This window comes from Plectropomus leopardus, chromosome 14, assembly GCF_026936395.1.
Source record: "Plectropomus leopardus strain MGB_pleo_1.0 chromosome 14, ASM2693639v1, whole genome shotgun sequence".
In the NCBI taxonomy this organism is placed as follows: domain Eukaryota; kingdom Metazoa; phylum Chordata; class Actinopteri; order Perciformes; family Serranidae; genus Plectropomus; species Plectropomus leopardus.
In genome coordinates, this window is record NC_142189.1 from 33,470,885 (window position 1) to 33,484,028 (window position 13,144).

Genomic DNA, 13,144 nt, shown 5'->3' on the forward strand with positions numbered 1-13,144 from the left:
TTGAAATCCAACAATTGATACCTGTGGCCTGGAATGACCCTTTGACCTTTCATTCCCTGTAGTATATATTTTTAACCTCAATTTCTGCTCCCTCACAAGTGCCTTCCAGCTGCATTCCCTACTTTCACCAACTTGTCAATATTTTTGGCCATATTGTGTCTCTCCATATAACATCTGAGTCAAATGTTATATGGAGAAATACAATTCTAGGATTTTTTACTTTTCAAGGATTCCAGGATGTTTCTGGGATTTCAGGACATTTTCTGGATTTTCGGACATTAGAGTCTTAGCTAGGACCTGTAACGGGGGGCTGTGGGGATCCTCCACTGGCACTTCTTGTGATAAACAGGCTCTATTTTGACACTGTTTTATGCAATCTGGCACCTTATGTATACTGAAAGTGCAAAACCAATTTCCAGTGAGAATCACTTTATTTTTATTGAAAATTAGAAAACACTTGGGAGTCCACCCGACAACTTATTGGTACATAATGCCACAGACTGGTTTACACTAGAGTTATCTGAAAGCCTTGTGAGTCTTATAAAGATGCAAAAGGCTGCCCTTGGCGTTGATATTGCATGCTGAGGGGTATGACAGAGCACCAGTATTTGAGGCCTTGGGAAAGAGAATGGGTTGAGATGTTAAGTCCTCCTTATCTTTTGGGATCAAAGAGAGCCCTCAGCTAACTATTTAAGCTTTTTTCTTTTTCCATCAATTCAACAAACATTCATCACAAGATCAGCAGTATGAAGCTAATACTGTACAGCCTGACAAAAAAAAAGATTTTATTGGAATCATCTTGCAGTGTGACATGCAGTGAAGTGGGATGATTGTTGTTGTCACAGTCTGAAGGCACCTTCAGAGGTATGAAATTAGGTGTAAAGAGAATAAGAAGAAAAGCCCCTTCAGACATGGATCTAATTACGTAATGGGCTTAGCATGTGTCCCACACCAACCCACACACCATGTCCCCTGTGACTGCGTGTGCACTGCCTGTAACAGTTAATGTGCACATAGTGGCACGATTCCCTGATGGGTTTGCTGTTGCTCTCCATGCTGTAGTAGGAGCTGTAGACAAATCTACAAGAAGACAAGAATATGAAGTAGGCTACTGTGGAGGAGGAGAGCAGGAACAGCCTCTTGTGCTACTGTAAAAGTCCAGGTTAGATGAACCCAGCAGCAGGCCCAGGGGCTAAGTCAGCTGAACGCCCTCGTTAAACCTGCTTTCTCACACACTTTGTGCATGTATTAGTTAATTATTTGCACTTTATTAGTGGTACCTTCATTAAACACAGTTTTATGAAGTAAAATGCACAATGTGAGGAAAAATAAAGGCATTTTAAAGGCACTTTTAGCTCACGGCGAAAATACATGCAGCAGACTATTATGATCAACTGAAACTGCTACCCCCTCCCTGAGCTACTACCTAATTGTGGTGGAGGGGTTTGCGGAAAAAAATGCAAATGCAAAAATGGTCGAAAGTTCCCCTCGCCTGGACGTGGGTCACCGGGCCCCCCCTTGGAGCCAGGCCTGGGGGTGGGGCTCGATGGCGAGCGCCTGGTGGCCGGGCCTTTACCCATGGGGCCCTGCCAGGCACCTCCTTCCCGTGAGCTCACCACCCATAGGAGGGGCCAAAGAGGTCGGGTGCATTGTGAGTTGGGCGGCAGCCAAAGGCGGGGACCTTGGCAGTCCGATCCTCGGCTGCAGAAGCTAGCTCTGGGGACATGGAATGTCACCTCTCTGGTGGGGAAGGAGCCTGAGCTGGTGCGCGAGGTTGAGAAATTCCATCTAGATATAGTCGGCCTCACTTCGTCACACAGCATGGGCTCCGGAACCAGTCTTCCTGAGAGAGGTTGGACTCTCTTCCACTCTGGAGTTGCCACTGGTGAGAGGCGCCGGGCAGGGGTGGCAATACTTATTTTCCCCCCGCTCGGTGCCTGTATGTTGGAGTTTACCCCGGTGAACGAGAGGGTAGCCTCCCTCCACCTTCGGGTGGGGGGACAGATCCTGACTGTTGTTTGTGCCTATGGTCCAAACAGCAGTTCAGAGTATCCACCCTTTTTGGAGTCTCTAGAGGGGGTGCTAGAGAGTGCACCTTCAGGGGACTCCCTCATTCTGCAGGGAGACTTCAGTGCTCATGTTGGCAATGACAGTGAGACCTGGAGGGGCGTGATTGGGAGGAATGGCCCCCCCAATCTGAACCCGAGTGGTGTTTTGTTATTGGACTTCTGTGCTCGCCATAGATTGTCCATAACAGACACCATGTTCAAGCATAAGGGTGTCCATATGCGCACTTGGCATCAGGACACCCTTGGCCGCAGTTCAATGATCGACTTTGTAGTCGCATCATTGGACTTGCGGCTGCATGTCTTGGACACACGGGTGAAGAGAGGGGTGGAGCTGTCAACCGATCACCACCTGGTGGTGAGTTGGCTCCGATGGTAGGGGAGGATGCCGGTCAGACCTGGCAGACCCAAACGCATTGTGAGAGTCTGCTGGGAATGTCTGGCTGAGTCTCCCGTCAGAAGGAGCTTCAACTCCCACAACTCAACCATGTCCCGGGGGAGGCGGGGGACATTGAGTCCGAGTGTCGGGGCGGCAACACCCAAACCCGTTGGTGGACACCAACGGTAAGGGATGCCGTCAAGCTGAAGTCCTATTGGGCCTTCTTGGCCTGTTGGACTCCAGAGGCAGCAGACAGGTACCAGCAGGCCAAGCAGAGTGCAGCTACAGCAGTCGCTGAGGCGAAAACCCGGGCATGGGAGGAGTTCGGTGAGGCCATGGAGAACGACTTCTGGCTTCGTACAGGGTTCTGGACCACCATCCGACATCTCAGGAGGGGGAAGCAGTGCTCTGTCAACACTGTGTATGGTGGGGATGGGGCGCTGCTGACCTCGACTCGGGACATTGTGGATCAGCGGAGGGAATACTTTGAAGACCTCCTTAATCGACCGACACGCCTTCTGGTGAGGAAGCAGGGCCTAGGGACTCCGGGATGGGCTCTTTCATCTCTGGGGCTGAGGTTGCCGAGGTGGTCAAAAAGCTCCTCGGTGGCATGGCCCCAGGGTCGGATGAGGTCCACCCGGAGTTCCTTAGGGCGCTGGATGTTGTGGGGCTGTCATGGTTGACATAACTCTGCAACATTGTGTGGAGATCAGGGGCAGTGCCTCTGGACTGGCAGACTGGGATGGTGGTCCCTCTTTTTAAGAAGGGGGACCAGAGGGTGTGTTCCAACTACAGGGGGATCACACTCCTAAGCCTCCCTGGTAAGGTCTATTCAGGGGTATTAGAGAGGAGGGTCCGCTGGACAGTCGAACCCCGGATTCAGGAGGAGCAATGCGGTTTTTCACCCCAGCTGTGGAACTGTGGACCAGCTCCAATCCACATGTGGTTTGTGGACTTGGAGAAGGCATTCGCCCGTGTCCCTCGGGTCCTGTGGTGGGTTCTCCGGGAATATGGGGTTTCGGACCCCCTGATATGGGCCGTCCTTTCCCTGTGTGACCGATGCCAGAGTGTGGTCCGCATTGCTGGCAGTAAGTCGGACTCGTTTCCAGTGAGGGTTGGACTCCACCAGGGCTGCCCTTTGTCACCGATTCTGTTCATAACTTTTATGGACAGAATTTTTAGGTGCAGCCAGGGTGTTGAGGGGGTCTGGTTTGGTGACTTCAGGATTGGGTCTCTGCTTTTTGCAGATGATGTGGTCCTGTTGCCTTCATCAGGCTGTGACCGGGATGAGCGGTCGGGATGAGAATCAGCACGCCAAATCCGCGGCCATGGTTCTCGGCGGGAAAAGGGTGGAGTGCCCCCTCCAGATCAGGGATGAGATCCTGCCCCAAGTGGAGGAGTTTAAGTACCTTGGGGTCTTGTTCACAAGTGAGGGAAAGATGGAGCGAGAGATCAACAGGCGGATCGGTACAGCGTCTGCAGTAATGCGGACTCTGCACCGATCTGTCATGATGAAGAGGGAGCTGAGCCAAAAGGCAAAACTCTCGATTTACCGGTCGATCTTCGTTCCTACTCTCACCTATGGTCACGAGGTTTGGGTACTGACTGAAAGAACAAGTTCACGGGTACAAGCAGCCGAAATGAGCTTCCTCCGTAGGGTGGCTGGGCTCTCCCTTAGAAATAGAGTGAGAAGCTCGGTCATCCGGGAGGAGCGCCGAGTAGAGCCGCTGCTCCTCTGCGTTGAGAAGAGCCAGATGAGGTAGCTTGGGCATCTAATTTCAATGCCTCCCAGACACCTCCCTGGTGAGGTGTTCAGGGCACGTCCCACCGGTAGGGGGCCCCGGGGTAGACCCAGGACACGCTGGAGAGACTATGTCTCTCAGCTGGCTTGGGAACGCCTCGGGATCCCCCAGGAAGAGCTGGACTGCCCTCACGACCCGACCCCGGATAAGCGGAAGAAAATGGATGGATGGATGGATGGATGGATGAAACTGCTACACCGAACAAAGACTGTTCTTGCCCATGCGGGCACCATGCTGCTCACCTCTGTTTTTGACTATATATTTGGCTGGTCTATTTTCTTCCCTCTGCACACGGATCTGTAGGCCCCGAAAAGGTAAATATACATAGAATTGTGTAAAAATTGAGCATGGTCTGTTGAAAAATGATAGAAATGAATATCTCATGGTACCAGATGAAATACAGAGCAGCAGAGCAACTGTGTGGGTGTTTTTACTTTTCAAATGAAAACAATCAAATCAATGCATCCTGTCATTAAAACAATCCAGCTGGCTATTTAAGAGGTGCAGATAGCTTATACCAACTTATGGTCCATGGACCAAATCTGGCCCCTAATAGGGTTCCGGATGACCCCCCCCTTCCATTTTGTAGCTCACAATAAAGATAAAATGATTCACACTGGGAAATGTTTTTGTACTTTGAGTATACATAAGGTGCATAAAACGACATCAAAATAGAGCTTGTTTATAAAAAAAAAAATGGCAGCGGAGGATCCCCTACACCCCCGACAGAATTCTTGGAAAAGACCCAAATATTCTAAAATCCTAGAAATATCATGAAATCCTAGAAATGTCATAAAATCACAGAAACGTCCGAAAATCTGCAAAATGTCCTGGAATCCTAGAAATGTCATAAAATCCTCACAATCGCCCAAACTCTTAGAAAAGTCCTGAAATCCTACAAAAGTCCTAAAATCCTAGAAACACCCCAACATCCTAGTATCGTCCTAAAATTGTAGAAATGTCCTAATGTCCATTAAATTCCTTATAATTCAAGAAATCCTAGAAGTGTGCTGAAATTCCAGAGATGTTTTAAAATTCTAGAAACGTTCTAAAATCCTCGAAATGTCCTGAAATCCTCTAAACATCCTGAAATCCTAGAAAAAAAAACAGACCCTAGAAATGTCCTAAAATCTTAGAAATGTCCTAAAGTCATAGAAATACCCTAGAATCCTACAAAGGTCCTCAAATACTAGAAACATCCTAAAATCATAGAAATTGTCTAAAATCTTTCAAATGTCCTAAAATCCTAGAAAAACGTATGGGGCTGCTTTGACTGGCCCCTGGCTCCTGGCGTCCTGTCATTTTGCAATAATGTCCCCCAGCAAAGCAAGCTTTTCTATCCCTGGCCCGTACTCTTCCAAATGCTGCATAACCAACTGTATTATCACTTGGCAAAACTCAATAAACACAAAGTGAAGCTGGCAGCAACCTGTGCTGCAGTGATGGAGTCTGTGTAGCAGGTAAAACAAATGCCACTTTGCTCCTCCTGATGTGTCACAGACGTGCCCCGTGTTTTTCTGCTGTCATTTGTAGGTTTAGGTAACACTGCACTCTTTTGTCTGTCAATCAAGATTAACTGTGCAGAGTCATCTGAGCAGTGTGTGATCATTCAGACCAAAACAGCGGCCAGTTACATAACTGGCTCTCTGGGTCCACTGAACTGTGGGACCATCAACAAAAAGTGCGACTTGAGGAAAGAGTAATAAAAACAGAACAAACAAATTATTCAGTGAATTATAGTGTTGACACTGATGTTACTTGTCACATAGTCAGACTAAAGTAACAGCCAGTCCCATAACTGGCTGTATCTGTTGTTAATACTGACAGAACCAATAATCAGAGCTGGCTAATAATAAACGGCCTTCCTTTAGAAGCCCCATCTCACTTTCTTATTATGGGCTGTAATGACATTTGCACCCACTGCTAACTGAGTTTACACTTTCAGTTGTGTAGTGCTGATGATTGCTGGTCCCCAGAGTGGCCTTACATACTTGATGGTTGAACATCCATGAGCTCATCTGTACTTTAAAAAAACAAACAAAAACTGTCAGTGCTGCTCCAAAGTGGACTATGATGTTAAATTACTGAGCTTGAAGGCAACATTTTTTAATTTGACTATCGAGCGTTTTCTGGGCCATCCACTGCAGGGGATCATCTGTTAAACAGTTAAAGCTGCCTCTGACCCTCTGGCTGCACTCAGATAATGTGCTGTCACTCTGCGTCCTGCTCTGGTAAAAAGTCAGAGTGCACCTCGAGAGAAAGAAAAGGAAAAAAAAAACACATTCAGACAGAGAAAGACGACAGGCCTGGCCACATGACGAGAAAAGTGTATGTGAATCAAAAGGAAGCGTGCACCGCTGACATTTCAGCAACAATAAGCCCACCACCTCTGAGAAAACTCACTGTCAAAAGTCTTTCCATCACTTTCTGTGCTGCAGAACATGGGATGGGGTGGTTTTAAGATGTGACTGTTTGTAACAGCGAAGATGACATGTCCCTTGCAGACTGGCTGTAAGATACCTCAACAAGAGCCGGGAAGCTGCATCTGCATGACTAATCACATTTAATTAGAATGCATCACAACAACAAGTAAGTAATTTGGCTGTTTCAAAGGGGAAGCAGAGGAGCTACTGCACAGCATCAAAATAGCATTTAAAGGAAGAGTGGACTGATGTTGAGACAACAGCCAACAGCAGAGTTAATCACCAGTTTGAGGAGTTATTTAGTGTCTGCTAAGGACTGATATTATGACAGGGTTTTTGTTTGCTTAAATTTTTTTTCTCTTTAATGACACTGGTAACCCATCAAAACCTGGTAACAGACAGAAGTACTGTTGTAATGGAGTGTTTGTAGCTGCTGAACTAAACCAAGTGGTTGTTTATTCATCATTACAAAACAGCAATTTCGTGACAATACTGTGGCTATAAGCAGCAATGATGGGATACTGCTGAATGCTCTGCTCTGTCAGTGACCTTACATGTCTAACTTTTGACCCCTTAGGTCTCCTTCTGCATCAGCTGCTTACGCTCTGGGATGCTGTTACCTTGATGTTAACCAGTGCACATGGTGGAATGATGCAGCACGGCCCTAACACAACAGCACAAGGCAACCAACGCCAACCATGTTTAGGATTGGGCAACAATGTCATGGATGGTTAGTTTTAGGTGAAAGAGGCACATGTAAGGCGTAGAGAAAAAAACCCTCATTTACACATGGGAAGCAAACTCTGGCTGAAAGTCACATGTTTGTGTGACCCGTCCACCCACCTGCACTATAAGCGCACTTGTCACTGACAGCATTTTGCACTTGACGCTGTTTCTCAGCATTTTATGCGCATGCAACCGGTTCTCAAGCGACATCACCCATGCACGTTACATGTGGGCCAGCAGCTGCCTCTCCGCCCATTCAGTGTTGGGGTGGGGTGGGGTGGGGGTGGGGGTTGAAGGGATTGACAGCAACCTTGAAGGTGAAAGGGCTTTTGATAAAGAAGCAATCTCAGAGGCAGCTATAGTGATAAAGTTGTCATTTATATCAGTTACAGCAATATGGTGAGTATATACATTTACTACAGTGCTGTTTATGACATAACCTTGTCTATCAAAGTAATTTAACGAGTTCAGTGTGGTTTTTATATTGATGTCTTAGCCAAAGTTACGTTGTAAACACCCTGTCCCATTAGCGAACATCCAATAAATATAGCTTTCATATGAATATATTGTGATAATGTAACGTAGTGTTAGGATTTCGTATCCGTTACACTACAAAGTTTATGCTAAGATAGTTAGCTAGCATTACACTGTAATAATTGATGTCTAACATGGGTCAAGTGACACTATTTATTAGTTTTCACCTACATTATCATTTCAGGGTGATCACTTAGTATTTAACATCACACAATCACATAAATAATAGCTTTTGTTTGATTTGCTTGATCTGGTAAATGTTGAAGTGATATCTGATGGATGTGTGGCGCTTCAGGATCAGTGAAGGTCAGAGATAGGAAGATCCACTTCACAATCATGCAAAAGCCCTTGGCAATGGATATTCTGACTCTTTGGGAAGGTGGGAGAAGGAAAGAAAATAATTACTACACATGTAGTATTATTATTAAGTTATTCTATTGAAAAAGAAGTATATGTATAGTAAACAACATTATTTTCCACAAGGAAAATTTATTTTCATTTGTAATAAATGCAGAGATGTAGGGAAAATGCAAAAGCAATTATTACATTTCCATTCCATTTTACATTTCCATTGATCAATGCATCCATTAAATATGTATGGGAAGAAAAAGTCATTTTCTTTTCTTCTTTTTTCCTTCTCCCCCTTTCCCCTCTTTCTTTGATGGACGACTGTTCCCCAGTTTATTGTTCCCCAGCTTGTGGGCAGGCCTGGTGCTGTTTGGTCATCTGCTGGCATATAATAACAACGCCACTGGTTCTGTCTAAGAGTATTCTCATCTTATGCTGTCAAGCCGCATTCCACAGAAGGTGGCTTTTGCCGTCATGCTAGTTTGCCGAAAACACTGACAGAGTTGACGTACTTGATGAGTTCGAAGTGAGAACGGGCTGGTCTAGGATGGAGAGCTTCAGGCAGTGGAAGAGAATGAGCAAATCTTCAGGGAGGTATTTATTGTCAGCATGTGTTGAGAAAAAACGAGACCAGTGGCTAGATCACACTGCACTGTGGTCCATGTAGCCAGCCGGCTACGTGATTAAACCACGTTGATGTGATTTGAGTAAGCACAGACCCACGATCACACTGTACGAGACAGAATCCTCAAGAGTCTGGACACTGCTGCTGTAGGTGGAGTAAAGCCAGCAGATGGAAGATGGAAACTTGAGCTGGTGAACCTGGATCATCCTGACGGACAGTGTGGTGATGGGAAGCTGAAGGGTGATGATGTCACAGGTCTCAAAGATACAATGACAGAAACACAGTGTTATTAAAAAAGCATCCTCTGAGGACTGATTGGATTTGGTGACATGTCTTGAGATTGTGAAAAAGCAGAGGTGAGGGAACAAAGCTTTCTTACTGAACTTTCACCAAGGCATCATTAAAGGTCTGTATGCTGCAGTTGACAAGACACAGAACAAACCTGAATAGCATTTCACACTGATGGTATGACAGCCATTGTAGCTGGCATGCTCCGTAATGACTGTGCTAATAGATTTTCATTACAATGCATCACCTGGATTCTGTTTCATAAGCTGGATTTGAGTGAAATGGGGGGAGTACCACAGGAACACTCCCTCACCTCTCTTACACTTTGTATTCAGTATGTACTGAGGGGGGCTTTGTCTGCTGAACTGAAAGGATCCGTCCAATTACAGGAGTTCCTTATGAGGCCATCTAAAAGTGTTTTCTCTCATTGTGTCTTATAGTTTGAGTTGATATGGTTGGACAATACAGTATGCTGTTTAATCTCCGAAGAAAAAAATAAGTCCAACCTTTATTTGTGTGGTTCTAATTATCATGACAACTGACACCTTAGAATTTTATTAGCTGGAGTACTGTAGAGAGCTGTTTACTGCCAGTTAGTAAAAAGTCCTCCTAACAATAAAAGAGCATTGCAAGGGGTGCACTCAGGTCCCTCTTGGCCTGATGCAGGGAAATGTATCACCTGGTAAGCACCGTGATCCCAATTAAACACATCCAACATCTAATTCCACAACCAAAAGGTGCATCCTGGATGGATAACATATAGATGATCCAGTATTAACCCCGACCGCTAATAAAGTGAGCATATATGTGCATATGCTATGCGGCTCTTTTGACCACTCTGTCACAGTTGTGATTTCTGATTAATCATTCACAGCTCAGAATTATTAAGATGTTTTTTTTTATGGAAGGTAAATGCATATTATGCATATCATTTTATGCACTGAGAATAAATTAGACATAAGAAGGACTTGGGGCAGACTACAAACACTAGCACAGCTGATGTCATCAAAAATGAGCATGGTAATGGAGGAGGTGTTTTGCCCCAGCCTTCCAGATTAGTTAGCAAGCTTTAAATATTGAATCAAAACTGTTACCAGCATCAAATTGTCTGGGTGTTTTGTGTTTGGCTGTCAGATTCAATACTTTTACAGTGGACTTCAGTTGTCCTAAAATCCTAGAGCTGTCATAATATCTTAGAAATATCCTAAAATCCTAGAAACATACCATAATCCAAGGAACCTCCTAATATCACAGGAATACCCTACATTTCTTGAAAAATGCCCTAAACTCAGAAACATCCTCAAAATCTTTTGCAAAAGTGGCTCAAAGTAAATCAAGTTTAGTATCTCTGTTCTAGGACTTAATGGAATGCAAACTCACTGAATGTCATTCAGACAAATAAGTACAACACACTTATACTATAGTCAGTCACTGATGGGTTGTAGTCCACCCTCTGGAGGAAATCCTCAACAACTAGTAAATTGCTTTTACTTTTTTTTCTCGATGATATTTACCAAGGCTATACTGAGGAATGCAGCTGTACACTTTAACGTGGAAGCCATTGTTGTAAAGCCCCTTGAGGCAAATCTGTGATTTGTGAAATTGGGCTGTATAAATGAAATTGACTTGATGTCTGTAGGAAAGAATTTGCTTTGGTTTGGACATTGCATTGTTCCACTAGTGGCTTGGACAATATCATCTCCAATAGTCCCAAACACACATTACATTGTAATGTAAACACTGGGAGAACAATTTAATGCAAGCTTTAAAGTAAAGTAAATCACAGCTGAAAACACTACTACAGAGTAAATAAGTAAGTGCAGGGGTTAGATACATTAAAACTAGGACAGTCACCAACACTTTGCTGCTCTGCTCATAAGAAAAGACAGTTCTTTGTCCCCAACTGTGAACACACTAGACATCTAACACAAGGTCTTCTCATTAACAGGTTATTCTCTTTGGAGAGATCTGAACTAATCTGTCTAATCTAAAAGGTCTTCTGATACTCAACTTGCTTTTGGCTATGATAGGATCAAAAATGTTAGAACATTGTCACAGCATCTTGAACACCCAAGACTACGGATAAATGGACTCTTCCATTACTAGAGGTTGGCCTCTGTAAACAGACACTAGTACAAGCCTTCACCTCCTGCTGCTGAGGACACTGGATCTCTGCTGTTGTAGCCTCAAGGTAACATGCTAGTCTGCACAGCATCAAACATCATCAACAGTTATCACAGCAGGCTTTCCAAAAGTAACAACCGGGGGAAAGTGAAGCAGCTGCTTAAAGAGAGAGTGAAATCTCTTATTTTGTTGCACCACATGAAAAGCACTGGCATCACATGTCTTGCATTATGATGGCAACTTTTGCCCACTCTTTCTCTGACAAAGATAGTGACCCCCCTTTTGGGGGAAATATTGCCAGAAATTGAATATAATATTCATAACTATGTTTTAATTATTTTATAACAAGCAGCAACCTCTGAGGCTGAAAAATGAAAGTGCAAATAACTGCAGTTCCTCTGATGTCCATTTGAAGTTGGCTGACAAAGAGTCAGTTCCTATAGTGCCCTATGTTAAATGCCAAACCTTTCAGCAGAAATAAATATATTTACAGCCTGGTTAAAAAAAAAAAGGTTTCAGATCCGCTCCTCACTCCTCGGACCTTTTGTTCAAATATGACTACTTCAAGCCTTGGATGATATAACAGTATTACAGTATACTAGGGTATTTAGAAATGTTTTTCAATACCGTCATTAAAAAAAGGCACTTCTCCTTTTATTGAACTCATTGTATGTAGTGCACAGCACGCACCACCAGTCTCTGGTCTCTACTGGTGGACAGGCAGCTGAGCTGAAATGAGCGACAGAGTGGTGGAGGGAGAAGTTACAGGACTGTAAACAGCTGCCGGCCAGCATGCCTTGAGGGATAATTCAGGGTGAATTAAGGATTTATTTTGACCAAACCGAAGCTGGTGATTGCTGGAACAATGAACATACTAAGAAGATAACTAGCATGAATAACCAAGACAAGGCAATAAGAGTGTTTGTAGAGATGTATTTCTCTTTTTAATAAGGAAAATAGGTGTGATAATATTTTAGTCATAACATATTATTCTTAGAAGCTGAAAGAAAGTAGTGCACTTGATGTGGGAGGAAGGTTATAATAACCTGAAACTAAGAATTATTGCGTGTTATTTTACCATATAATGAGCTGTTTATATTTTGGATTTATTTTATGATTTATGTCTCATCCGCCATGTTGTTTCTACAGTTGCCCAGAATGGACAAACTAAACACTGGCTCTAGTTAGGACCATTTGCAGTTTTGCATCTTCAACTGTAGTTCACCCACATGCTTGGCACACAGAACAGGAGACGTTTCTGTTGGTTGCAAGCAGCACCCTCTCAGCTTGATATCACTAAAGCCCACACAATTAACCTTTTGTAATGAAAGATTTGATTTCTTTAAAAGGAAATACATATTGATAGCACAGCTAGTATTCAGACATGAAACTAAAGCTGCTCTCAGAGTGTTATATGGATATAAAATGATACAATATTAGATTATCACTGAATCACTGATAGTGAGTAGAAGTATTTGTAATTGGACTATATGTAGAATTGTTTTTCAGCTGGTCAGAGTGGAGTCTTTCGTGTTCTTACAAAGTGTCTGTGGATTTGGTGTGAGACATATGTGTGATCTCAACATACCTTGAAAAATAATCTACAACCAGTACATAAGTTTTCCCTCAAACTGGTCGGCCCCCACCCTTTGCAATGGTTTTCTTGGGTACTCAGAGGGCATCAGTAGTTCTCTATGATTCCCACGTTCTTGGGTACAGGTTCTGCATGTGAGCACCATTTCATTCACTTGTTGACTTAGACCTGGCCACCACACTGATTGTCGAGAACACTCCCTACACTTAAGTATTCCTTGGTGTCCTTCATGCAG